Source organism: Euphorbia lathyris, chromosome 5 (assembly GCF_963576675.1).
Source record: "Euphorbia lathyris chromosome 5, ddEupLath1.1, whole genome shotgun sequence".
Lineage (NCBI taxonomy): Eukaryota > Viridiplantae > Streptophyta > Magnoliopsida > Malpighiales > Euphorbiaceae > Euphorbia > Euphorbia lathyris.
This window is the reverse complement of record NC_088914.1, coordinates 48234778-48241180: the sequence shown is the minus strand read 5'-3', so window position 1 is coordinate 48241180 and position 6403 is coordinate 48234778.

Genomic DNA, 6403 nt, shown 5'->3' with positions numbered 1-6403 from the left:
ATTAATTCTTAAAATCTCTCTAATTCTCTGCATATGTATATCTATATTATATAATATAAAATAGTAACAATGTAGCTGAGTTGTCACTTCCTCCTTTTTACTGATAAAAAATATAATATAATATATAATATATTAATTTTAATTATATTATTATATTTATCTATAAAAAGATTATTTAAAGTAAATGTGAAAATAAAATAATAATATTTAATTTATATAGCACCTTTATATAATTAATTGTAATTATTAGATTATATTTTTGTTAATATTTATATGTTAAGATGAATTTGTGCATCGCACGGGCCAAAAACTAGTATAAAACTAAAATGTCAATAATATCAATGAAAAATTAAACTAATAATAATAACAATATTTTTTAGTACCAAAATATAAATTAAATAAAATGCCAACATAATAATAAATTGTTAATATAAAAATATAATATCTAAATTTAAGATAACAATACTAAATAAAATAGTAAAATACTTAGTAATTATTTATTCAAATTAATGGTTTTGATTTTCCTTAAAAAAACTACAGTTCAACCGTTTGGACCGTAAAACCATGATTGGATTTTTGGATGTTGGTTCAACCAGCTGAATTATCGTTTTCGAATGGTTTTATAAAATGTAATAAAATAACCACCTTCGAACCAAAATACCTACTGAATCTGGTTCACCTTTGATCTTGTACCTATATAAGGAGAAGACATATGATGTATGAGATATAACTTGCTTTGAGTAATAAACTCTTTCTTTCTCTCCTTCCATGGCTTTCTAAACTCCCCCTTTTAACATTCATAGTTGTTAAATACTTACGTTTAACTTCCGTATAGCATATTAGTTTGAAAAGATTACGAGTTATAGAGCAACAATAGTTATCTTTCAGACGACTCCAAGAGGTGTGTAGAGATGCTGGATATATAATAGATAGTGAAGGATTACAACTACATCATATAGTAACTAGAATCGAAAATTTTAAAGAAAAATTAGATACTAAGAAAGAAGTCCAACAATTTCTAGGAATAATAAATTATGCATCAGATTATATAAAAGACTTACCAAAATTACGACAACCCTTGCAAGAGTTAATTAAAAAACATAAAGTATTTGAATGGACAACAACTCATACTGATACTATAAGAAAAATAAAAGAAGAAGTAAAAGTTCTCCCAAAATTAAGACTACCTAAAGATAATGATCAATTAGAATTATATACAGATGCTAGTGATATCGGGTGGGGAGCAGTCCTCATCGCATATAGACAAAGAAACTCCTTTAATATGTGGCTATCGATCAGGAACTTGGAAACCCTCGGAGAAAAATTATCATATCAATGAGAAAGAATTACTAGCTGTTAAAAATGGAATTAAAGGGTTTAGGTATCATTTGTTACCCATAGAATTTATCATAAGAACAGATAATACACAAGTAGGAGCATTTATCAGAAATAAAATAGATCCCCTACCAGAACTGAACAAAAGAAGGCATTGGCAAAGTTTTTTCAATTGCTATAATTTTGTTGTTAAGCCTATCTCTGGAAAACGAAATATCTTAGCTGATTTTTTGAGCAGGAATTGAGATAATGATCAAGCGAATATCAGAAATCAGAAATCAGAATCGCCAGATGCTGGCAATGATCAAAAATCATGAGAACTTTCTGGACAACCTTGAGGAAGAACTCAAGAAACTCCAGTCTCAGAACAATCAGAATATAAGAACCATGACTCCTAGATCCTCTTATGAGTTGTTAGGAGATCTTCATAAGAAGCCAATTGTGATGCCAACTTCATCGAGTGGACTCTCAGGAGCCACCACCTTGAACCATTCTAAGCTGGTTAATCAGAACTCATCAGAAATCACAACCTCCCAGGTTATACAATTTCCTCCAGAAATGACAGAAGCATATAAGAATATCATGAAATTTTTTACATATAAAAAATCTCAAACCGTATATCGAACCATTAAGATGACCAAATACCCTAGGTATATATGCTCAGAAGACTGCAGTCCAGATGTTGTTCAGAAACTATTTCGATATGGATTTCTGGACAAAGTCATGACTGATGAGAGCCTTAATAGTGTTTCAAAACTCTCATCTATCATACCCAGATCCATTGACGAACTTGGATTAAGATTTGGAAGAGGAATATTTTGTGTTCAAATTTTTGATGCTGCTATGGACTTAGAAGGGAAACCAATAATAATTGCTCAGATCTTTAAGACTGGTAGAAACACTAAGATTGATGTAGATAATTCCGACCATCAATGGGAAATTCCATGCAAATTAGAAAATTTTAAATCTTGGTTAGGAGAAAAACGAGCACATGGAATCCATACGATCAAATGTTGACTCGAAGACTATATTAGAAATAAAAAGGTTGCTATAATAGCCAGATCGAATCATGGAGAAGTTGAAGAAATGATAACTGTCAACTATTTAATGGAAATGGGTGATGAAACGAGTCAACAAATTTTGATAGAAATGCATACGAAATTGATGGATAAGAAATATAAACATAGTTCAGATACATTGGCCCATTATGAATCTATATATGGACCCAGAAAATCATGTTTAATTAGAATTGAGCCCATAAGACCTAAGCCCATGAATATTGACTCCATAAGGCCCAAAGAAGAAGCCCATCAAGGAAAAGAAGAGGATCCATTTGTGTAAAAAATGAGATAAATATGTATAAGAAAAATAAGAAAAATAAGAACGAGGTGGCACTAACTAAGGATGAGGTGGCGATAAGATCGACATGTGGCAAACCATGAAGACATGAAGAAACAAGTGTCAAGATAAGAAGAATGAGGTGGAAACATTAGAGATTAGTGGCAAGATGTAAAGCTTGAGGTGGAAGAGCAAAATAAGAAGCATTCGACACGTGTAACCTAAAATTTTGTACTTTTAACTTTTGTAATGATGTAGTCTTCTTTTTGGTAATTTCACCTTTGATCTTGTACCTATATAAGGAGAAGACATATGATGTATGAGATATAACTTGCTTTGAGTAATAAACTCTTTCTTTCTCTCCTTCCATGGCTTTCTAAACTCCCCCTTTTAACATTCATAGTTGTTAAATACTTACGTTTAACTTCCGTATAGCATATTAGTTTGAAAAGATTACGAGTTATAGAGCAACAATAGTTATCTTTCAGACGACTCCAAGAGGTGTGTAGAGATGCTGGAACATAGCCATAGCCCATGATGATGAAGAACGGGTGTCAGGCAGAGTTCAGAAGTCTCCACTGAGGATTGCTTTAAAAGGTATACTAGAGGTTCTCTATAATTCTTGTTCTAATTAAATTAATTTGTTATACTTAGTTAAACTTAAAGATTTAATATATTATGGATGTTAATTTTCATTTAAAAATGTTTACTTCAATGTTCGTTTGTCTTCCTACCCTTTTTAGGGTCATAAGAGCGGTCCTACACACATTGCACACATCAGAAAAAACATCATCAGAAAAAACATCAGTACAGAATTTTCACCCAAAAATAAGAATCCTCTCAAATCCTCTCAAGTTTTTTAGTTTTTCCAAAACCCAAATAAAAATCATCATGCCACCAAAACACGGCAAAGGAAAAGGCACAATAGGTATTTCGGTAAGTTATTTTTTAAAAAATATATTCAAAAACACGAGTTCCGTCTCCGGAATCGGAGACGGAAATCATTGAAGATTGACTGAACAGGTGCGCCACCCGTTCGGTACCTAGGGAAAATGGATGATGATCCCGTTTTTCCTAAGGTAGAAACGGGTAGCCGCACCCGTTTTGTCCTGGGCCAGGTGGTGTGAATCACCCGCCCAGGGCAATTTGTGGGATATTTAATTTTTTTTAGAAAAATTTAAATGTCGGGACGCTCGTAGGCGGACCCGAAATAGGAAAAAACTTCAATAACGTGGTATCGAAGCTTGGAAATAATATGTTGTTAATTTGTAATTATTCATGTAAGAAGTAAATTTCAGATAGAGAAATTATTATAGATTGGATATGTAGTTAATTGGTTTCCTTGTTAATTATCAGGCTGACATTATTGACGGTGGTTTTGGACACCGGTATATATCCAGTCATGTTGTTACTGCCTCCATTCGGAGGATCCGGACCGAGTAGAGGTTGATGGGGGACGCCCAAAGGGCACACGCTGCACATGTTGAGCGTGTTGGACATCGGCAGGATGCTGATGATTTAGAGATGGACGTAGATGACTTTATGCCTCCTCTGAGTGCTGATCTTGTTACTGTACCGCCTGCAGTAGTGGTGAGGGGTCGAGACATGCGTTTTTCTGTTGTAGGGTCATCATCTGGTAAGAAATTTAAATTATATATTTATTCTTGTATTAGTTTAATTTAGATATTCTTATGTGATTTACTTCTAATTCAAATGTAATTCGTGTAATATAACTTCAGGTAGCAGCAAACGCTCCAGGATTGTTTTAGAGGACGACTGGGTGGTGAAGGCCCTTGTCCCCGGGAAGGACACCGACATACATCCAGTCATGTTGTTACTGCCATCGCTTGGAGGATCTGGACCGAGCAGAGATTGATGGGGGATGTCCAGAGGGCACATGCTGAGCGTGTTGGACGTCAGCAGGATGTTGATGATTCCGAGATGGACATAGATGGCTCTATGCCTCCTCTGAGTGTTGATATTGTTACTGTACCGCCTGTAGTAGTGATGTGGGGTCAATACAGACGTTTTTCTGCTGCAGGATCGTCATCTGGTAAGAAATTTAAATTATATATTTATTCTTGTATTAGTTTAATTTAGTTATTCTTATGTTATTTACTTCTAATTCAAATGTAATTCATGTAGGAGTCTAGTTGATGGTTCTTTTTAACCAAGACTATAGGTCATGAATATGGGCTGACACTATGCTGAATGGTCTCATTATCAAGCAATTCATGAACCATATGTTCAATTGTATCTTTCTACAAAGATGAATGCATATAGGGTCTGACATTCACAATGGATGCCCCTTCCAATAAGGGAATCATATGATCATGGGACCTACATGATGGTAGCGAGGTAATTTTATTAAATAAGAATTGGCATTCATTAAGTAAAGGTACTAATGTATAGGGTAGTTTAGTTGTGTCTTTTTTGGGGGAAACAACTTGGTGAATTTGAGCTAGATATGCAATATACCCTTGATTCAATAGCCTCATAATATTACTTTCCAAAACTACTTGTACTGAGGTGTTAGTCAGTCCTTGTAGTTTATATTTATGGTTATCCAATTTAAATGACATACTTAAGGAATGAAAATTCCACGTGATACCTCCCAATGTGACCAACCATTTTATTCATAAAACCATCTTATAGCCTCCCAAAGTCATAACCAAAAAGTCAGTCACAAATTGTTGCACATGCATAACCCATTGAAACCTTTTAAGATAAGAGCAAATAACCTTTTTACCATTAGCCACTATTATCTTCACTAGTTCAAAAGGTTCTAAAACACACCCTAAACCCTTTGCAATAATAATATCAACGAAGTTATAGGTGGTACCTGAATCACCAGGATATGTAGAGACTTCTCTTTGAAACTTCCAACAAGCCTCATTATCTTAGGTGCATGTTCCTGCAAACCTCTCATGGCACATAGGGATATAGTAGGAATATCCATATTAGGGTTACCAGCTGATGCTTCTAATTCTTCTTCTAACACCTCATCTGGGCACTCTTACACTATGATCATGTCCATGTATTTCTTCTTACACCGATGTCCTGGTGAGAACTTTTCATCACACCAAAAACACATGTTTTTTGCCCTTTTATCTGCTAACTCGGCATTTGTTAGCCCGCAAGATTTTGGTTGAGCAGGTCATTCATTGTTTGGATAGGTAGATTGTTTAGTGTTGGTGGTGGAATGTGCAAAGTTTGTGATGAACTTAGGGGTATTTGGAGTGGGGATGAGGGGAGGTGATAGGGACATTTTGTCCCTATCTTTTAGCGTGATTTACGGTTTAATTTCGAGCTAATAATTAAGTTTGATTACAAAATAAGCGTGTTTTTAAATAAATAATAAGATAAAAATAAATTTTGTACTTTTGAGAATTTCCTTTACTTTTGATTAATTTCAGTAAAATAAAACATCAAGCTAATTCGGTACTCGTAAGTCGTATTTTGCAGGTACGGGTTAAGAACAATTGATGATCCAGCAAGTACGCGAGGTGTAACCCATTCCACGCGGGGCGTAGAACAGAGCACGCGGGGCATGCAAGGTGTAAAATAGTGACAATTGTTCCAGGAGCTCAACCACGCGGGGCGTCCCCAGATATACGTGGGGCGTAAAGAAGCAATTCTGTATTAAGTTCCATGAGCTCAACCACGCGGGGCGTACTCCGGTCTACGCGAAGCGTGGTTGAGTCAACTCCTCTAAATTCAGTCCACGTGT